Source organism: Haemaphysalis longicornis, unplaced genomic scaffold (genome assembly GCF_048455015.1).
Source record: "Haemaphysalis longicornis isolate Haplotype H1 unplaced genomic scaffold, Haemaphysalis longicornis Haplotype H1 scaffold_5, whole genome shotgun sequence".
NCBI classification, from domain to species: Eukaryota; Metazoa; Arthropoda; class Arachnida; order Ixodida; family Ixodidae; genus Haemaphysalis; species Haemaphysalis longicornis.
This window is the reverse complement of record NW_027526385.1, coordinates 72,180,419-72,201,964: the sequence shown is the minus strand read 5'-3', so window position 1 is coordinate 72,201,964 and position 21,546 is coordinate 72,180,419. Positions and strand designations below refer to the sequence as shown.

General features: G+C 46.8%; 1 protein-coding gene and 1 long non-coding RNA gene across 2 annotated transcripts in view; both read right to left on the bottom strand.

The window, feature by feature from the left end:
* Nucleotides 1-12,160, bottom strand: part of LOC144138429 (receptor-type guanylate cyclase Gyc76C-like) — a 326,776-nt gene extending 314,616 nt beyond the window's left edge. Inside the window, exon 1 of the mRNA XM_077670703.1 lies at nucleotides 11,120-12,160. The gene's annotated coding sequence lies outside the window, so the exon portion shown is untranslated. The remainder of the gene's footprint in view (nucleotides 1-11,119) is intronic.
* Nucleotides 12,161-17,853: 5,693 nt separating this feature from the next.
* Nucleotides 17,854-21,171, bottom strand: LOC144139288 (uncharacterized). Its single transcript, XR_013316133.1, has 5 exons — nucleotides 21,058-21,171; nucleotides 19,664-19,805; nucleotides 19,338-19,474; nucleotides 19,128-19,250; nucleotides 17,854-18,639 (listed from the first exon to the last, which is right to left on the bottom strand). It is a non-coding gene; the product is annotated as an uncharacterized LOC144139288 (long non-coding RNA).
* Nucleotides 21,172-21,546: the final 375 nt, after the last annotated feature.

The following is a 21,546-nucleotide window of genomic DNA, read 5'->3' as shown; positions in this document are numbered from 1 at the left end:
TGCGGATTCGACAGTGCTACGGCGGCTCTGCTCTGTAACTGTGATATCCCTCCGACGGTCACGTGGTCAGCTTTGTTCACACAAAATCCACAAAATCCATCGTTTCGCGGCACTCGCTGAAACCGAAACTGCGACTGGCCGCATTGAAAATGCCTCTAATTAAACAACCGTCGCACGCTGAAGCAAATGAGGTTTTCTACAGGTTATAAGTAGGTCACTAGCTACTTATCGCAACAAAAAAAACAAGGTGCAAAATTTTTGTGTCAGTGCCCCTTTAAACGCCGCTCTTACGCCCCAACAACGCCGCGCGAGACTCATACGGTGCGGAACAAAGAGGCGGAAGAAGCCGACGGACTCCCACAACGTCACGACGCCCGGGCGATCCTTACACACGAGTCTTGGCACTCGCCCGAATGTCGCAGCTGTGTATAAGTTCCCTGTCGCAACATCCCGGCAGCCGCGAGAAGGCGTCGTGGAACTGTGTTACGCGGAACGGAAGCGTCGCGCGTTTTGCATTGCCGTGGCGGGAGACTCACATCGGAAGTGTTTTGTTCCGCTAGGAAGGAAGCAGTTACTCGGAGAGGTCAGCGCGAAAGCGAAAGAGAAAAAAAAAAATGGCCGCGTATCTGCTCCTTTAGTTGCAAATATCGACGGAAGACGATAGTAGTCTGGCGCCCCTCTCAAGTAAATGCCTCCACTATTATTCCCGCTCACCTCGCATGCTGTCCCTCTCCAGTATCGCTCCTCCCAAGATGAACACGCCAGAGCTTCGCTCAGGTCAATTTAAATTTACCGCGTTTCACTGCTCCACGACTAGTGCCTCGATGCCAGCGCTGTCGTACGGCGGAGACGCGCGGTGCCATACTTCACGCGCGTTCCAAGCGGAAAGTGGAAACTATCTAGTTAAACCTTTCTTAACTGTTGCCGTTTGATTTCTCAAAATGTCACCAGGAGCTATAGTGGCGCGGGCGACAGTAGGCGGCGGAGTGAATTTTTTTCTGCGCTTGATGTAGTATTCCATTTGCAATCGCAAAAATCCCGCATCCATAAAGGAACACTAAAAGCTTCAGTTATGTGTTGATTTTCTGCTTCATATTTGCGTAATGTTTTGTTCTTGTTGAACAATGCTGACAAGTATGAACTTGCCACCGGACTTTGGCATTAAGATTTGGCTGTCTGTATATAAACCTATTTAGCAGCTTCCGTTTCACTTTGGCCGGGCGGCTGAATCAAGTTACAGACAGACAGAGAGACAGAAAGACACAGACACAACAGACAGACACACAGACAGACCAAAATTTCTGCGTTCAAGTAGGCCAAGAAAGACTATCGTCTTTAAAAGAACACTTCCCCTCGGGGCGCTCCAACCACGACAAAAACAAAAGATAAAGGAAAGCACGCGCGCTGTACCAAGATATGGCGCGTGATCAGTGCAAACGCGGGAAAATTAAACCGATAAAAAAATATGACGTAAATTATGGTCTATGCCTAAGCGGAAAAAACAGAGAGAGTACGGCAAAGAGGGGCATATGCAAGTGGAGGAAGAAAAAGCCGCAAAGGGAACACGATGGTGATAAATCAGCCATTGGATACCAGCCCTTTCGCATTTGCCAACATCATAAGGAGTGTCTTCGCAATTTTTTCTTGCACTGAGACGTGTTCTCTCATTAAAAAGCCCCACATAACTTCGCTGCATTCGGCACCTCATCAACCAACAGACCGGAAGAGTGTTCCCCAAGAGTGTTCTGCTTACGAACGTTACTACTACCGATGTGTTCCACCGGAAGTCCACCTCAAAGCTCACCGCGTAATACCCCAGCAAAATGCTCAGGTGACTCGTCTAGCGTCACTAAATAAAGGCTTTTAGAGTAATCGGCACTCTTTTCGCTCATTATTATGCAGGATTTCGCTCATTATATAGAATTTTCATTGGTCGGTCGGCACCACGTGATATTTGTTTACATTTCGGCTCAGCCATTTTGTTTCTGGGCGCCTCTCCTTTCTTTTCTTTCTCTCTCTCTCTCTCTCTCTCTCTCTCTCTCTCTCTCTCTCTCTCTCTCTCTCTCTCTCTCTCTCTCTCTCTCTCTCCTCTCTCTCTCTCTCCTCTCTCTCTCTCTCTCTCTCTCTCTCTCTCTGCTGCGCGGACGCTAGAGCGGCCGGTCGCACTCTGCCGTCAAAACCGGCGGCAGTTTCATTGGGAGAGATGGCCACACTGCAAGCGAGAAACAAAATGGCCCCAGAACGCTTTCGGGTGCACGAAGTGGCGGTACTCTTAAGCGTAGCTTATTTAGTGACGCTAGACTCAGCCCATCACGCATTGCGGCTAACCGCACCCGCGTCAAAAACGACAACCGGCGTTATGGTTTGCATTTACACTGTTTGGCCAGTCGCTCCGAGTCGACGAGGACAAGGCCGATGACCGCCCAGTTTTACGACCGTTTGTTTCGCCGTTTAACGACGACAACTTTGCGGATTGCGAACGCGGGTTCGGCGCAACCGGCGTAACCTTGCGCGCAAGCAGAGGCAAAACGCGAGTAGCAACCAGTTTGGAGGCCCTTACCTCGCCGTACAAGGCAGATATCAAGAAAAAAAACACCTCTGTCATGTGATAAGGAGTAGACGATAAGAGGGCTGCGTGTATGGTAACAGCAAGCCCTGATCAGTTTCTATAGGCGTATTTACTTCATGGCCGTGTCTAGAGTGCCGTCCGACGGTAAGCACTCCACTATATCGACGTCCACCGGCGTTTTGTGGCAAAATTGCCGTGTCCGGCAGTACGTCTCTCTAGATAACGTAAACTAGGCAACCTAACCTAAACATAACATAAGATAACCTAACGCGCACAAAGAAATCATTTAAAACACCAAAACTAACCTAAGGCATAAAAATTTCACCTCATCTAAATAATAAAAAAAAAACTGAGGCAAGAGCAGGTCTCGAACGACCGACTTTGGGATCAAGAAGCTAAGACGAATTATCTGCACTACACCGACAGACTCTTTAGGCGGTGCTAGCCTAGTGTTAAATATTCGAATGTCGTCGGACGGCACTCTATAGCAATGCCTGCAACGATCAGCTAGAGTGCCGTCGGACGGCACTCTAGACACTGCGTTACTTCGCAGTTAACCGGAATCAGAATGAAAATCAGAATGAAGGATCAGAAAGCTGCCCGTGTGTAACAGCAAGTTCTGGTTAAGCCCGTCCATTCTACATGGTTCGGATTTAACTGCGATTGCGCAGTTTCGGCGCCGCCCGTGCGCCAAAGCGATCTACCGTATTTTTGCGATTCTAAGCACCCCCTCGATTCTAAGCACCGTCCCGTACTTTCGAGAAAGAAAAAAAATGGAAAAAAAGTTCGCATGCGAATTTAAGCACCCCCTTTTCTAAACTATCGCAAGGTGGATTTCACGCGTGTGTAACAAAGTCATTTCAATTGCAGCCAAGCCATTTATGCGGTTTCCAATTCCTAACCACTTCAACGGACGAGAAGACGACCTGTGGGGGATGCTGGATCGGCGGCCCAAGCGGCAGAACGGACGCGAATGGTGGTGAGGGAGACTGAGTTATCAGACGTTAGCGGTGGATTCCCTTTGCAAGATACGGCCGCGCAGAAGAGTAGCGGAGGAAGAAGGGGGGGGGGGGGGGAAGAGTAATTGGAGCGGGTTGCCTGCGAACTAAGAGTTTTGAGGGGAAGTATTCACAAAATGATGGGGTATGCGTGGTCTGCGGAAAAGAAACAGAAACTGTGCGGCACATAGTGTAGAATGTGAGGGTATCCATCCAACTCTACATGAAGGGAATATTGGGCTTTCAGAAGCCCTAGGATTTAAGGGTATCACAGAGGAAGTTAACTTCAAGGCTGTCGAGGGGACGAAAAGAAGATTAGAATGCTGGTGGACGAAAAGCAGAGAGGGGAATATTGCCTAGGACAGTTATCACCTGTAACTGGGAAAAGAAAGTATGTCGGGCCTAATAAGCGTTAGTGCCTGACCTAAGCAGCGCTAGTATTAAACCAAGAGTGTAAAACATGGTTATATTAGTCCTTTTTTGGTAATATGACGTCATCACCCCGCTTCAAAGGGGAAACCAATAGGAATCATCATCATCGGAGTTTTAAGAATTTGAGCACCACCCTCACTTTCGGCATCGCGATCGTGGGAAAAACGGGGGCGGTTAGAAACGAAGAAATACGGTATTTTCGTCGCTGCCGAAGCTATAAAAATGGTCCTTTTGCCGCACGAGCGGCGCCGCACCTGCGGGTTCGCAGGTGAATACGCACCATGTATAACGGGATTTAGTCCCTATAAACGTATACCTGTTATAAAAGCGGCAGTGCCGGGACCATCTACAATGATCTTCCTTCGAATCACGCCTCCGCACGAAGCGGGCAACGGTTTCGTGGATTTTGGGAACGAGCGACGTTGGTCACGCACATTTCGAAACAGCCACCTCTGAGGGGCTCAAACCAGGTCGGCCCAACGCGCAGGCACGGCGTGGGGGTCGCCCATCCCCGGAACGAACGCGTGCGTAAGCATTCGTTCCGGAATGGGTGGAACTTGCCAAGTACGAATGAGCGCATACGCAGTCGCGTCACGGTACCCTCAGCCGCTAGCGTGGCGTACGCTACCCGCTATGATAAAAGGCTCTAATTAAACAGAATAACGTACATAGAATGAACGCAACAAGCATGGTACGCTCATCCACTCAGTTTCCCAAGAGGCCAGTGGCAATATTCTTGGATTACCCGTCAAAGCGGACCGTTCTGATGGCACCCGACTTCCCGGGACGGAATCATCCCTTCGACCAGTATTGACACATCTGCTCCGAGCAAGCCGCTAATGCGCGTGTGTGCGATTTAGAAGACCAACGATCGTTACAGACCGAAAAAGGGGACAGTATGCGAATCGTTGCGGTCGGCAGGAAATCCCAACACACGTTTTCATTTCCTGCACGAACCTGAGGGGTAGCCTTATCGATTGCAATGTCAGGTAGATGGCGTTTGCGAAATCAGGGCCGAGTTATGTAAGATGTAAAAGCTACATTGTTTGAAAACAACCGAGAAAGCGATCCACTTCGTGAAGGAAGTTGGCCAGAAAAGCTGCGTGGAAGCACCACGAACCTTCGACTCTCGATTACTTCAGAAAGAATAGGTGACCGGTAAAAAGCGCAAAGGCTCATGGGTACATTGTTTTCTCCCGCGGAGTGCCGCCACTTCCGGTTCGGGAGCTCTCCCGGCCGCTCGTACGCCGTCGGCCTTCAAGCGCGCGCGTGCTTGTTGTTTGTCGGTTTCCACCGGGGTAAAAAACGATCATGCATCGGAAATAACATAAATGACAACGATTGACCCTACTAGGGGTTTATCTGACAGGTAAAAACCCTGTGACAAATAAACAACACGCACACTCGCGCCTGAAAACCGCCAGCGTACGCAGGCGTACGGGAGGGCAGGAGAGACCTCGAACCGGAAGTGGCGGTAGCAGACGACGTACCCGTGAGCCTTTGCGCTTTTTACCGGTCACCTATAGGTCATGCTACCGTAAAGGACGCAAACAAAAGACGTAATCTTAGCCTTCGCCGTGTACGTATCCCCAGACGCACACAAAGCTGACACAGAGTACTCTGCGCGCTGAAACCTTCTGCTTAACAAGCTCCGGTGATAGCTGTCACGTGACCTCATGGGTGACTTCAAACGAGGTACCAAGTGGGCCATCCAAGCCGTGCAGGCAGAGTTTGGACGAGATGAGGCCCGCATTCCTAGCATGGTGGGAAGCCTTTAATGATTGGCCAATCCCCCACAACTGTTATTCTCACTGGCGATAAGAACGGGGTTGTTTCCTGTCGGTGACACCAATCTGGACATCCCCAAACCAGACAAGAAGTGGTTTATCAAGTTCGAAGGCACTCCTAGCACTCCGGTGGGTGAAGACTATTTATTTACCAATCCCTCATTTACCAATTTATCAATCCATTTACCAATCCCTCACAAAAGTATGATGCATAAGTGGGTCTCTGGTCACCTGCTATCTTCGCAGTAAACAGAACACCCACCCATCTTTGTGCGGGCAGCTTGGTGCGGGACTTGAGCTGAGGGCGGTTTCGGGTCCATGGTCGGGTCCCAGTCAGGCTGCGCGTGCAATCAAAGCTCTTTTGGAGTTTCTTCGGAGCACAGAACTGGACAGAGTTTTGTGATTGAAAATTTTGGCCGCATCAAATGACATCATTTCGTTGTCACATTTTTTTTTCTCTTTTTTTTTTTCGTTTTGTTTTTCTTCTCTCATCTAGCGTAGCAAGCCAGCCCGACGGCTCGGCTAACATCGCTGGTTTTCATTAAAGGTATTCTCTCTCTCTCTCTCAACCTCGACATGTGACAGCGCAGCATGGCCTGATTTTTGGTCACCTAAGACGGCCTGCCCGAATACGTGCAGTGCTTCGCTATGTTACTTTTGGCCGAAGCTTGCCGCATGCAAAATGTCCGGTTTGTAAAGTTGCAACACTGAGTGCCGGAAAGCGGTGCCATTTAATTGTTCAGAACTGCTGTACCTGTACACAGGTCCGTTGAAAATGTTTTTGAAGAGGGTTCTGAACAGTCAGAGGTCGCCTGATACTACAATAGAGAATGTCGATGGTCAAAGCGGAAGAGCCAATACGCTACACCCCCTCCCTGCTGCCGCGGGTTTTTTGTAAATAATCGTAAATATTAATAGTAATCATCATCAGCAGCCTATCTAAGCCCATCGCAGGGCAAAGGCATCTCTCACAGATCTCCAATTATGCCGGTCCTGCGCTAACTACGACCAATTTATCCCCGCTAACTTATTGATCTGATCTGCCCATATAACCTTCTGCCGCCCCCTGCAGCGCTTGCCTTCTCTAGGGATCCACTCTGTTACCATTAATAATGCCCAACGGTTATCTTGCCTTCGCATTACGTGTCCTGCCCACGTCCATTTCTTCTTCTCAATTTCTACTGCGATGTCCTTAACACGCGTTTGTTCCCTGACCCACTCCGCTCTCTTGTTGTCCCTTAATGTTACACCTATCATGTTTCGTTCCATCGCCCGCTGAGTCGTTCTCAATTTAAGTTGAACCCTTTTAGTTGGCCGCCAAGTTTCTGCCCCCGTACCGGTAAGATGCAGCTGTCATGCACTTTCTTCTTCAGGGACAATGGTAGGCTGCCATTCATTATCTGAGAATGTCTGCCGAATGCACTCCACCTCTTTCCTTAAAATTATCTCTGCCTCATAGTTGGGATCCGGGGTCACTACTTTTCCTAAGTAGATGCTCGTAAATAGCGACTCGGAACTCATCAGGCAGTCACCAATTTTTCTTTTTTGCGACATACGGTATACGCCGACTATGCGAAGCGTTTTTAAACGCTGATCGTGCAGTCAGTCCCTGTTAGAACGGGAACCCAAGTTTTCCGGAGACGTATTTAGAAAACGAGCGTCTCCTCTCGAGCACGTAATTCTCTTTTGTTGTTGTTACCGCAGAAAACGAAGATATTATGGATGGCCCTTTGTTGACGGCGTCTTTACAATTGTTCCGCGGAGTTATGTAGAACACAGCTTCCCCACGACGACATATTCCAGGAATTCGCCGGCACCACGCGATAGTCCGGTTAACGGTCTCCACCTGAACCGAACACACCGAACCGGAAACCTGTGGAGGGGCGAAGCATTTGCCAACGGAGATGAAACCGCTGGGAGGTAGAGGTATACAGCTTTGCTGTAAAAGTCTCTTGTCTTTGAAGCAGGAAGCTCTCTAATACCCGTGCTACACGAGCGTATCGAATGCCTTCGAGTCGAATGTCATTTGACTCAAATGACACCTTTGAGCTGCTACACGATGTTTTTTTTTCAAAGGAATTTAGTTAAAATGGCATTTGAGTCCAAGGAGCACGACAACTGACCTTTGAGAGTCTCAAAGGCCTTTGAAACGCGAACGCTCGTACCCTCGGGCGCAGTTTCTGCATGCCGTAATAACAAAAACAATTATTTACGAGTAAAACTTGCGGTTTGTAAAGTACACAATCTTCATAATTTTTCACTTGTATTCCTTCTCTGTCACTCGTTCTACGATTACAAGGTAATTTGGTGCTCTCAACACCGGCGGCGCGAAAAAAGGAAACAAAGAAACTGGCTACCTCGTGCGCGCTTTGTAGATCGTTATCAATTTGATCACTAATAATTGCGTTTTAGCCATTGTAACTCTAAAATTAAATTTTTGCAAGAACGAAACATAGCAGCAGTGGTGACACAAAAACATGGCGGGCGAACGCGGAAAGCTTCAACTGCCTCTGAGAATGGTCATGTAGATCGGCGGAACTCCATCCAGTCCGAATGGCATTTGAAATTTCGAAAGCCTTTCGACTGAAATGTCCTTTAAAACGCTCGTGTAGCGCAGGTATAACGCGTGGCGTAAACGAGTGTCCCGGTGTTTTTTTCTAGTACGCGTTACGTTCTAGCGCGAGGCGTAAACGAGTTTTCCGGTGTCTGTAGTACCATGACTACAGGACGATTACGACGACGATGACAGTAGACGCCAACAGCCCCAGCTTCTAAAGGGCTGCGCCGCTAAAAGTGTCTTCCCGGGTGATACATTCGGACCTAACGGAAAATACGCGTGACTTACTAGCTCTACCCAACTAGGCCCCCAAAAGAACGCCACTTCACCTACTAAGGGTGCGTTCCAATTTCCCCTTTAGACGGCTTCGTTGTCGTCTTCGCGGACAGCCCGCCATGTTTAGCACTGTTCCAATTCGAACGGAGCAGTAACGAGGAATGCTTCGACAAGGCGGCATCAAAGTCAGCAACGATTCAGGCTACTTTCCTGTCTAAACTGATAAGTGCCTCCAGCGCCAGCTTTTTTGCGTAACAATGTTTGAACAAATACACTTGTTCCTTTACTTAAATATGTAGTATAACTTACTAGCGGTGAAGATGACTTGGTCTATTTTTTTTAATTACGTAATGTTTGTAATAATAACGGTAATATTAGTTACGAAACCTAAGGCTTGCGTTTCTCAACATGTCTGCTACGAGGCTGTCGTCTGCAATGTTGTTGCGTTTAGGTCCGCGGCGCCGTTCCAATTTCATTCCTTTAGACGTCTAGTTAGACTTCTTCGTAAGCTGTCTGTGAAGCTGTCCGCGAATTGGAACGCAGCCTTAGAATGCTTTGGACAGAAGTTTCAATGGCTAGGGTTACATTTCCGCGAATAAAACTAACAACGGCCGTATTCTGAGTACCTCCTCTACTCCATTTGCTCCCTTCACTCGGCTGAGGGCAGGACTCCGAACGGCTTATGCATGGGCAAATCGATTTCAACGATCTGCTCCACTGAAAGCTCGAGTGGAGGAAGGCCTTAGAACACCAGGATAAGACTCCAGGTGCCTTTAAGAGCGAGGCGCTGGAAAACGAACATCCCGCTGTGTGTGCTATTAGAACATCGTCACAACCAAAGTCAATTTGAACCTCAAAACGTATGCGTTTCATAACTTGAATATGCATTTTCAGTAGATTAGTTTCCAATAGGCACAATTTTCAAGGCCACTAGAATCAAAATTAGTGTCTGAATGTATCTTTTTTAGGGTTCACCGGCGTCAATGCTGAAGAGAAATAGAATACGCTCATACCGTTCCCCTAAATTCCGCGTCACCACTATGTCGTCTGCTTTCTTAATAAGCTTTGCCGGTCATCCATTGTCAGAGTGGAATGGTTGATTTTTTTACCGATCAGTAGTCAAATTAAATGTCAGTAAATGTATAGTGTGTAGGTGGTTTTTCTTGGGGTAACCGGCGTCAGTGCTCAAGAGAAATAAAATTTGCTCATACCTTTCACCTAAATTCCGCGTCACCATTATGTCGTCTGCTTAAAACGCTTTGCCAGTCATCCATTGTCAGAGTGGAATGGCTCAATTTTTTTACCGATAAGTAGTCAAAATAAAACACGGTGAATGTAAGTGTGTGCGTGGTTTTCCTTGGGATAACCGGCGCCAACTGCTCAAGAGAAATAAATTTTCCTCATGCCTTTCACCTAAATTCTGTGTCACCACAATGTCGTCTGCTAAAAAGATTTGCCGGTCACCCGCCTTTCAGAGTGAATTCCACGGCTCAATTTTGAGTCAAAATAAGTGTGTGAAGGTAACATGTATGTGGTTTTCTTCTGGGTGACCGCCAGTAAAGCTCAGTAAAAATAAAATTTGCTCAGACCTTTCACCTAAATTCCGCGTCGCCACTATGTCGTCTGCTAGAAAGCAGACGACATTTGCAGTCGTCTGCTACAAAGCAGACAACATTAAATGGCTCGTGATTCTTTGCTTACTTTCCCAACACTATTTCGCCCGCGATCTGTGAAACAGTTGAGAAAACAGGGGTCTGGCGCCGTAAGTCTTTTCGCTGACAACGTGCATTGCAACCGACGCAACTCGGGGGAGAGAATTAGCGCTCTTTTGCGTTCCTGCCCCCATCCGATCGAGAAACAGTTGCCGCCGTGGCTCCAGCGGCCGTGTACGTGCACTCGGTCCAAAGAAGTTGCAGGAACTGGCTGGCTGGCAAACGTCGTCACCGCTGCCAGGAGCCGCGCCGGAAGGTCGCACTCGGCGGCGCAACGCAGTTTTTTTGTTCGCGCGCCAACAAGCGCTCTCGAAGCAGACACGGCAGATAAAAGAAGGTCGTGTCCGTAAACATGGTCGACCGCCCTGCACGACTAATCGGCAGCCTGTGCGAAAAGGCACGCAGGCCCTCGTCGCGAAAAACGCTGCGATCGAGGCAGGCGATAAGGAACGCTGGCCGCGGCGACAACCACTTCCCTAGCAAATACGATGCGGTGGCCAAGCACCGTCGGGAGCTACTTACTACACGACACTTCCGCGGCGAAAAACGAAAACAAGCGCTGCCACCTTGCGCAATTAGCGCCGGAGATGAGACACCGCGAGTTCGGACGGTCCCGCTGGTAAATCCGCTGGCTCGGACCGTTATCATGGCGCTGGGGGTGTGTGCGGTCCGGTTTGCGCCTTCGCAGTGATCGTTTTTCAAACTTCGGAGTCGGTGTCACAGGCCCGGTAGGGCGCGTTATCGGGCATACCATCGCAAGCGCGCCGCGATCCCTCCAAACTACTCACGTGTTTAGAGACGTATTCCGACTTGCTTCGGGCTGGCCGGCCCGATGCGTTGAGACGTCGTCGTGCTGGGCTCGACGGAATTCCGACCGGTCATAGCGTCACCACAAACACGTCATGTGGCCCTCGGGCCAGCGGCGCGAACGGCGAAGTTGTCGACGACGCAGCGGCGGCGGTGGAGGAGCCGTTGAGCCGCGCTGGCTGGACGACGACGCCTTCGAGAGGCTCTCGGTATCATGTTTTCGACGACGCACTCTCGGCGGCGACGGCTAGCGATATCGCCGCGCTATCCGCCACGCCGCGGCGATGCAAGCCTGCCGAATCGGCACAGCCGCACTACACACACGCACACACACACAGGCCCGCGCACAAAAACCACCTGTAGCCTCGGAGCTGGCACGTTGAACGCTGCTTTCGTTTTTTAGCTCACCGCAGCACGTTTCGCAGTGGACGATGATCTGCTCTTCTTTCCTTGTTTTTGTTCCTCACGAAACCGTCGAAATGACCTACCGCGAGCACTTAGTATACACTAAAGACGCAGTTAAGCCACGAAGGAAAACAACAGTTGAGGATAAAAAAAAAACAGAAACAGTTCCGCTACACGAAGCAGCGGCGACACCACGGCAATCACTTGTTCTCTAACCCATAGCCGGCTTCCCGTTGGTAGCAGTCACGATGCGCTTGCCGTCCGACCGCCGAAAGCTGTTGAACAACAACACACTTTCACTCGCGCACCGGCAAATAAGCCGCTGCAGCTCCGGCCGGCGAAAAGTTTTTCCCCGCCGCACGATCGTCGCCGCTGGCCGCTCGGGGAAGAACTTGGCGTGCGTGCGACGGCTTCTGAGCGCGCGCGGCACTTCGCTGCTGCCGCACGGCCGCTGGCAACAGATGCACAAAAAACAGCCCCGGCCAACTGGGAGAAAGCTGAAGAATCCGGTGGAAGGGCGCGCGAGAGTGGAAAGACGGAGGGGGGGGTGCAACCTCCGGGCGCTGCGAGCGATTAAAACAGCCACAAAGGCAGCCCGAACCAGCCGTCGCCGCTCTCTCTGTCCTACCCTCCGCCCCAGCGCCCTCTTCGCGCGCAGCCAGCGCGCGTATCCTCGCCCTCAGCGCTATCACAGACGAGCGCTCTCTTCCTCACACCACCCTCCTCCTCTTCACGCAACTCCAGGCGCGCGCTCTTTTTGCCGCTGGAGGGTCAGGTGACCCTACCACGTGGGCTAGTTAATAGTCACGTGATGTCGCCGCCCAAACACGTGGTCGACGTCGCCGCATGTTCGCTAGCGCGCGCGCACGCGCGCGCCCGGGGTTTTTGGTAGCTGACACTCCTTCCTAGGCGGTGTTCTTTTTTTATTCGCGACTCGGAAATGCGAGAAAAGAGAATGAGAATGTGGAGATAGCCTTGCCTTACAAATTTAGCCCGTGAAGCAAGGAAAGTGTCAAGCGCCGCAACGAAAAAGCTGATATGAACAAGGAAGCGAGATGCTGCTTTGGCTTCCGACGCGGGTCTCTGTGCCTCTTTCCTGGAACGCTAACGTTGCGCCTGCATCCGTACTCACTGGTATTTTCATTATTAGAAGTTGGGACTCGGGAGTCCACATTTTAAATTTTTTTCAGTAAAAAAATTGGCGTTTGCTCGGGTTTTTAACGTATATGAATTAACCAGCAAACAAAAAAATGATCGTCTATTATTTGAAACACCGCTACATATACATGTCTCGTCAGTGACGAGTGATTATGAATTGGCCGTAATTTTGACATGTCCACAAGCCACGTAAGGAAAAAGAAAATAATATTCTATAATTGCGTTCAATTGCAGACGAAATTCACAAAAGAGATTTGTTGTAATCCTGCTCCTGAAAGTAATCGCCACAAAATGAAGATTGTTTGAGTAATCAGAATTCTTATTTTCGTTCAACTTTGCGACATGTAACGAAACGGCTTAGAAGTTTTTTTAGAAGGTATGTGGATGCATAATTACTTATCCTTGACCATCTCTACCAGTAACAAGGGCTGGTATAGAACTTTATGACATGTTACCTGTATTGATAGACATTTTATTGTTGCGACAAGTGCACCAATGGTTGTGTGGTAGAGCATTGGTTGTGCGCTGAGCACGCAATTAACATGAATGAATGAATGAATGAATGAATGAATGAATGAATGAATGAATGAATGAATAAATGAATGAATGAATGAATGAATGAATGAATGAACTTTCTATCTGAGCAAAAATTACAGTGGTTTGAGTTCTTAACAGTCTTCAAGTAGTTTCCGCATCATACAGAGACTGCAAGCTTCGATTCGATGAGGGTTTTAACAATTTTGCATTACCGCCCAAACTCGACAACAGGACGTTTAAAGTGTTTTCCAAAATTACGCTTCTCATGTGCAGTCACAGTCACGAGCTCACGAGCAACAATTTGAGCCTTTTTGTCTGTGCCCCAGGCATATAAAAATTAGTAGCAAAAATAATTCAATAAATAATTAATGGTTAATTATTAATCGCTTCGTTCGTTACCACTCAGTATCGAAGCGGACAGCGTTTCCCGTCGAAGGGAAGGAAATTCCTGACTCGCTATCGATCACAGCTGAATACAATTTTATTTCAAATTTTTCCGATGTTAAGCTATTTTCAGCTTATTTTGAGCCGACGCTGCTGGTTGGTTGGACCAGCCGGTAATAAGTAACAACGGGATAAAAAAAATCTTAACATTGTGGTAGAATATAAAGCTAATACTATACAGGTAAAAAAAGCGCATGTGAACCAATATATCGGACCAAAATATACACATAATTCAGTGCGCCCCACGGTTTTAGTCTAGGGGGAATAATGTATGATGTAATGTTACAAAAATATAGGAAGTATTCAAAATACAACCAGTTACTCTAAGGAGAAAAATTAAGGTTGGGAATGTAAGTTAGTATACGTCTCGATTTTCTCGAGACGCATACACGAGAAAACAACGGGAAAAAAGATATTTTAAGTGCGAATGCACTTCTTAAGCGACCCTGAACCTGCGTCCACCGGCGATGTCCGCATAGCATACCCACGTGGGGGATTGGCCAGGAATCTCCTCGTCTTCCTTGGCAACGGGGGGAGATGGGCGCGCGCTGCCTGGCCGCTGACATGGCACATACCCACGTGGGGGATTGGCCAGGAATCGGGCGTGAGAAGGGCTAATGCACCCGCTTAAAGGAGTACTGACACGAAATTCGAAATTTCAAAGCTGAGATCCGCTCTAGCAATCAAGTACAACGACAACACAAATAGGTGTCTGTGAATAAATGCATCTTTCTTTCTTTGTAGTTGTGTGTGTGTGATCTCTCTTTCGCGAACATTACCGAACCGCGCAAATTCAACTCGTGCATTCGCACTTTCACATTCTTCCCCTCGGGGAAATGCGGGGAATTTTTTTCCCGACATTATGGTTGAAAAAGTAAATGTGTATGCATATCGATTTTCTTTATCTCGGAAAAGAAATATGCTTTTTCAAAAACAAGGTTGACAAATCTAAAACTATAGCAACCACCCAGGTTTAAAGACTGTGATGTCACCAGACGTGCGCTCTCTCAAACAATGCGCTATTGAACGTGCCAGCTTTCTTCAGCGTTTCTTATTGCATTCCTCCTGGGAAACAATGGAAAAATAAAGTGCAACGGTGCTCGTAAGCAACTGAAAGAAAGGCGCGATAAAATTGTTCTTTTTTTTTTCTATAAACGATCATTGCCCCCTTGCTCCAACTGTTGTTACGCAGCCAAACAGCTGCTTTCAAGGCAAATCGGCTTTTCTTCGGCTGTAATAGTCGGCATCAAGTTAGTCAATAACAGGTTACCATCCGAAGGTACTGCGATCTACAGAGATTCTTTTTTATTATTACATTCATGAAATGCGATTTTAAACAGCCTAGATGGCAGACCACGGGATGACAGGCGAAATGGGGGAAGACCAAAAATTTGATGAAGGGATGAGCTTGCAAAAAATTGGAAGAAAGGAATTCTTTGTTTTGTGTTGTTTTTGAGTGCGATAGCATGCCCGGGCGCGACAAACGCACCATAGAAGCAGTTGGAAAGTTTTCAGAGGGGCCCTTGTATTGCACTGGACACAACCAGGCTGCTGCAGATGTTGCTGACGAAGATGGTGATGTGGTGTGATGACAATGATTATGATGATGATGGTGACGATGATGATGATAGCGAGTACTATGATGGAGGTGGTGGTCGAGGTGGGGAGGTGTAAAGTTCCCGCACCTCACTTAATTAATTAATACCACCCGGCAACTATAGTTCATTCCTCAAGCTACGTGCAGCACTGTGGAGGCTACATTGTTATCAACAGTCCGCCCACTGAGCATGCTTAAATCACCGTGAAGGGGGTTTTGATATTCGGCGTTCATTTTCGGCGTCATTTTCGGCATTCTTCCTCAAAGCATACTGGCCATACTTTGGCCGTGGCTTTGTTCTTATCCGAGACCAATGTCAGCATCAGCTCCCCACCGCCTGTAGCTCTATAGCTGCACAAAATGGAAAATGGAAGCGAAGCCACACAAGCACGGGTTGGCACTACACTCTCGAGAGTGTAAAAAAAGAGACACGCCGACTGCAACTAGCGGCTTCAGGTTATCATGACGTACTTCAACTCAGGTCGCCTGGAAACCTAGTAACCAGCTTCCCAAAGGGTAGCAATGTAGCACTGCTATTCGAACTCTTGATTCTTTGTGGGTGTAATCATGATCCATATAAGGGTCCTTATTTGATGGATATTGACTTTGATAAACGAGATGCAAGAACATTTGTCCGGAATATTTTCAGCAGCAATCATACAAGTCAGCGCAGCGTAGCCGAACATGAGCGACATGTGGTCGTGGCTCGTCGACATCGCTGAAGCTCACATTCTACATAAGCAATAATTACCAAAATATTCTAATGTAATGATATCAAATGACAAAGGAGCGAGAAATGAGAACAACCTGAGAAAATAATCAGAAATAAAAACAAGCTTGATGAATGGTGTTGTTCATAGCGTTCAAATTAGCCACGGCTTCATTCGGAGCGCCAAGTGCATATCTTCTACATTTAGAAGTGAAAGTTCAAGTATGCACTCTTAATCTGGATCCACATAAGATCCACTTAGTAACTGGAACTTTTTTGCAAAAAAGTTCCACTTATATATTTGGAACCGTGTTCCACATACCCTGAAAATGTAAGTGGAACAGTGCACCACATATTTTTGCAGCTAAATTATCTGGATCGGCGTTCCAAATAAAAGTATTCGGATCACTGTTCCAAATAAACGGGTAGTGTAAGTTACTGGAACACTGATCCACGTAAAACGATTATGGATTTATCCGGTGCGCCGTTCCAGGTACCTTCAGACCAGCTGTTTATATAAAACGGTGTTCCGATAGACGTTGAGAAGCTGTCTATGGGACTCCACTTCTCCAATATATCTGCTTTCCTGTTGGTATAAACTGAGGTCATTTGCCAGGCTGGCGGATGCATTGGTATCAGAAGGAAACCGCAAGCACCATTCTAACGCAGCCTTGACATATGGCCCACAGTGATACCAACAATTGGAAAACAAACCACCGCAGCAGTGTGGTCCCTGACAGTTCCCAACAGTTGCCTATCGGAGCACAGTTCTATATAAAAGTTGGTCTGAGATAACTGGAGCGACACACAGAGACTTTGGCTTCAACCGCCGCATCCTGTTCTGGGTTTTGGCTGCATGTAAAAGAAACAAGACTCGCATTAAAATACATACCAAACCAACTATTAGCACTGATACAATGCTTTTCAAAACACTAAGCAAATTTTATTCGCTCGTATTATTGAGTACATTTGAGATACGGAGACATTCTGTTTCCACTTCGGCAGAAAATGACCAGCGTACAGGATCAAATACCAAAACGATATCAAGTGGCCAAAACGATCTAAGTGGCATTTTTCTATTTTCGCTAATATTTACCATTCTTTTTGCTAAAAAAACATGGGTAATAAATATGGCTTTAAGCGCAACCGCGTGATAAACAGACTTGTACATCTACCCTCGCAATAACTCAAAAAGCATTACACAACAGTTAGCATAAAATATGCTGTTTTATCACATGAAATCAGGTACCGCAAATGCGGAAGTACCCACAGCGCTTGCCATACCATGTTTACGCATCCCGGTTCCAAAAAATTCAGTTTTCTATTAAATTGTAGGGAAAAGCCAAAAATACAAGCCATACACGGTTGGATTATCACAAGACCTGCAAGAGTGTAGGGAAAGAACACCGGAGCCAATACTAACAATATAACATTTGCACAGAAAAACTTACCGGAAGCATGTGGCACTATTGCACAACTAAAACATACACCATATATCAACATCAAGCTAACTGTAATATCAAGCTAACTGTAGCCAAAACCGACTATATACGCGCCCTGAAAAAGCCTTTCACTGAAGCCGCGTTGCTTCCCCGACAATTTGTAGCTATTTAAAATAACATCCAAAAAAAAAAAAGCTCATAGCACCCAGTGTGAATCTTACAAAATTGTACAAACCAGATAGCTCGGATCATGTTACGCATTTTGAAAATTAACAAGCAGCCTAACTCTAAAGACGTTAATTATTCCCTCAAGAACAATTCAGACATCCCAAATAACCAAGTCAGGTAGCGTTGAAACATACAGGTGACCAATTTTACCAGGCGAACTTGGAAGCATTTTTCCAGCCGGAACATTTATCTGAGGTAAAATTCACAGTTGCGTGCTATACAAACCCTACTATCATGACGGCAGTATGCTTGTGACCAAAGCACTGCCTCTAACAAGCAAGAAATGCAACTTAGTCCAAAGTAAACAACTTTTTCAAGCCAAATATGTATAGTCCGCATTCTTCTAGGGCTTAGGCGCCAGCTAAGATACAGTACAAAAATTGATTAATAAAGCCCCAAACCGTCTGTGTAAATAATTACTCTCGCGTTTGCATCCATCAACAGCAGCACTGCCATGGAAAAAAATTTCGAGCTGCACATGAAAAATAAAAACGTTACAGTGCAGTGCCATTAACTACATTAACAGAGTAACAGAGTAGCTGCAAAGGCAGCCTGCGCTTTGTGTCAATAATGAAAAATTGCAAAGGAAAGCACGGCTTCACTTTTGCAATTGACATGCCGCTTGCATCTACCAATCATTTGAACCACGACATATCTTTCCGAATAGGCTTCAACGTCCAACAATAATTTAAAACCCCAAGTAGAGTGACCACATCAAGTCTTTCAACAGAGCTTTCAACTTAAATGACACCAGGCCACTGTTAAATGGCCAAGAACTCTCTGCAAAAGTCCAAAGAACTCTCCAAAGTCGCATAAGTTTCAGGAGATTAAGATAAAATATACGGCGAGGAGGATGACCACATCTTGATGTGACAACGCAGGCGGAAAATCCATGACGTGTTTCTGCAGAGAATATTTACGCTGCCGTTCTCTTCTCTCAAAATAACTGGACCTCGAGAATAACTGGACCACGTCATGTACCTTTAAGGAAGGAACGAGAAAATTTTGTTAGACGATGGCTTTAAATGAGTGAGTTGCTTAGGATACCCCTTTTATAGCACAGTAATTGATTGAAATATCAGCGATTTCTTGGTTTCTTTTCTGGGAATGCTGCTAACAATGTACAAAAAATATTAGCACAGACTGTCAATGGCCGTTCTCTGATTCTGGAAAGCAACCGGTCTGGGCGTGGCCATGGTGCCGTATTATCACGGCAGCAACTCTCAATGTGAAAGCAAAATTTTGCAAAACTTGAATGCAAAATAATAGTTTTTTTGTCCACATGTTGCAGCATCCGAAACAGGCTGAATGTGAAGGTATTTCCCAATATTGGAGTTCACGATTTATTTTTAACAGTAAGATTTTGCTACACAGAAAACTACCACAAATTCAGTCCCGCAAAAATAAAATGCCAGCTTCTGTAAACACTACCATAAATTGAGTCCCACAAAAATAAAATTCCAACTCACCCAACTAAAATTAAGATGCAGGCGTTCCTGGCAGGGCCTCCTCGGAGTGCATTTCCAGGAAAGTTTTGCCAACGTGTTCCCAAAAGTTCTTACTGTCGTTTTCACCTACAGGTCAAGTTGTCACTGAAATGGTGTTCCGAAGCCATTACGTATATTGCAACTACCTAAAAAGGGACCATCAAAGTTACAGAACTGGGAGTGCGTACTTACTTGTAGAATGCAATGATTTCATCCCGCACAACGGCTTTCATGTGTTTCCTTTTTGTGAACACACGCCTTCAAGAACCAGGAAAATGGCAGTATGCATTCCTTGTTCCATTGTTTTAAGTCCCGGTCCGCCCTATTTCCTAGAAAATAAAAACAGTATAAAAATATCGAAGCATAAATTTACGCTTCCCTCTAAGAAGGGAGTACTACAAGATCTCGTACAATGCCTGATTAGTTGTGCTAAAATTTATTTTGCAGCACGAGCCCTGGAAACGTTTTCTGGCGAAACAATTTTAAATATTAAAATATTTGAACGTTTTTAGGCTCACCTGTCATTGCTCCATGCGGAGTGGTGAACGTCTGTATAATACGCAACACTCAAGAGGCACTCTTTCGCGGCTTTATGACTTCCATAATGCATTCATAATCTGCCACACTTGTCACGACGACGCCTCGGCGTGCCGAAGATGTCTTCAGCCACAGTGAATGCCACAGCCATGATTTCAGAGGTATATGTAAGGAATGGAAATAATTCGTTTTAATTTCTTTTTTTCAGACAAAGGAAAACAATTGTCGCAAACTACCAGTGTAGAGACAAATGTCTCCACAGTCAGCCATAGTCTGCATCTGGACAGGTTATACAGATCGAATACAGAATGTAGCAATCTACTTTCGCAGTATATTTTCTAAGTTCGAGGAAGCACAGATATGGGTTAATGTTGGGTGCACAAAGTGATGCAAGAACTTATCACCTGAGCGTTGTCGGAAATTATTTCGACTCTCGGGTTACCACCGACATTGACGGCATAAAAATGCAAGAGTGGCTCATTTCTAACGCGGTTCGTGAAGTAGCAACCACTAATTATGGATATTGAATAATTATCCTGAAGTCTCAAGTTACCACTGACATTAACAGCATAGAAACGGCAGCACACTTTCTATATACCCGCTCCGTGTTTCCACATTTCTTCCCCTCTACAAAAGAAACGTTTCTTGCTGCGGTACTGCTAAGACAACAACTGTCCCTTCCATTTTTCTACACTTCAGGCAATGTAAAATAGATCATCTCAATTGGTCAAAGGAATTGGAAGAAACATAAACATGAAACATGGAAACATGGAACAGATAAACGTAAGATGACGCCTTGAAAGCACATCAACACAACTCGAAATAGCGTCTACCTTGCGCGCAACGGGCACGGTCGAAGACTCCCGGTCTGGTAAGCACAGTAAATGCATTCTACCCATCAGACTAACACAACGCGGCAATTACCACGCAAGTTTTGAAAATACCGATAAATCTAAGGACGGCCGCTCCGACAAACTTGGTTGGAAGTTGTACACGTGTGCACGCGCGATTATTGCGAGCGACTAACCCGAGAAGATTCGCTACCGCAAAGATACACAGCAACCGTCTATATACAACTAAGCAAAGCCACACAGTAAGGGTACATCCAATCATGAAACGCGCAAACCAGCAACTTCCTTATTGCAATGGCTAACATACGCAGTCAGAAATGTCCAGCCGACTCTGACCCACGAACACAGAAGTTTCGGTAAATTACGGCTGCAAACGTTTCTCCGACACAAAATGTTACACGCCGCGACCAAAAGCATGGACGACACACGAACAACGGGCAGAGAAGCGGTATGTTTATCGGACGCAGTTAACAAGGATGTAACTGAACAACAACCGTTACCAGCACATAAATAAGCAGCCTGACCTTTTTTGCGCCTCCTGGCAAAACTCCACTTCGTCGAACAGGAAATACAGCCCGGGGATATGAAAAAATTCGCAATTGCACGCCGCAATCACCCCAATCAAACTGCTAACGGCGCTAACGGTTCCCGCCAGCGTGACCGAGAATTTCTTTAGTAAATATCAGGCGCATCGCGCGAGCAATTGAGAAACCCGCTTGGGAATGCCACTGGTGGCGCTGCATGCGGAAGACTGTAAAATTAGCGGAGGGAATCCTGGAAGATGGAAGCGCTGCTGTCGTTTAAAGGGTTCACGCAGTCCCGATTTTCATCCGTCGTCGTCGTACCCGGTGCAGCCCCACTGTACCGTGAATCAACGCAAAAACAGCTCTGCCGTGCTGCTGCTGACGCATGCGCATGGAATGCGCTACTGGAGTGGCGGTCTTTTTCTCATGGCTTCGGCAAACTTTCGTTCTCGCGGAGGCTTTGGCGATGCGACCGCATAAGAGCTCACA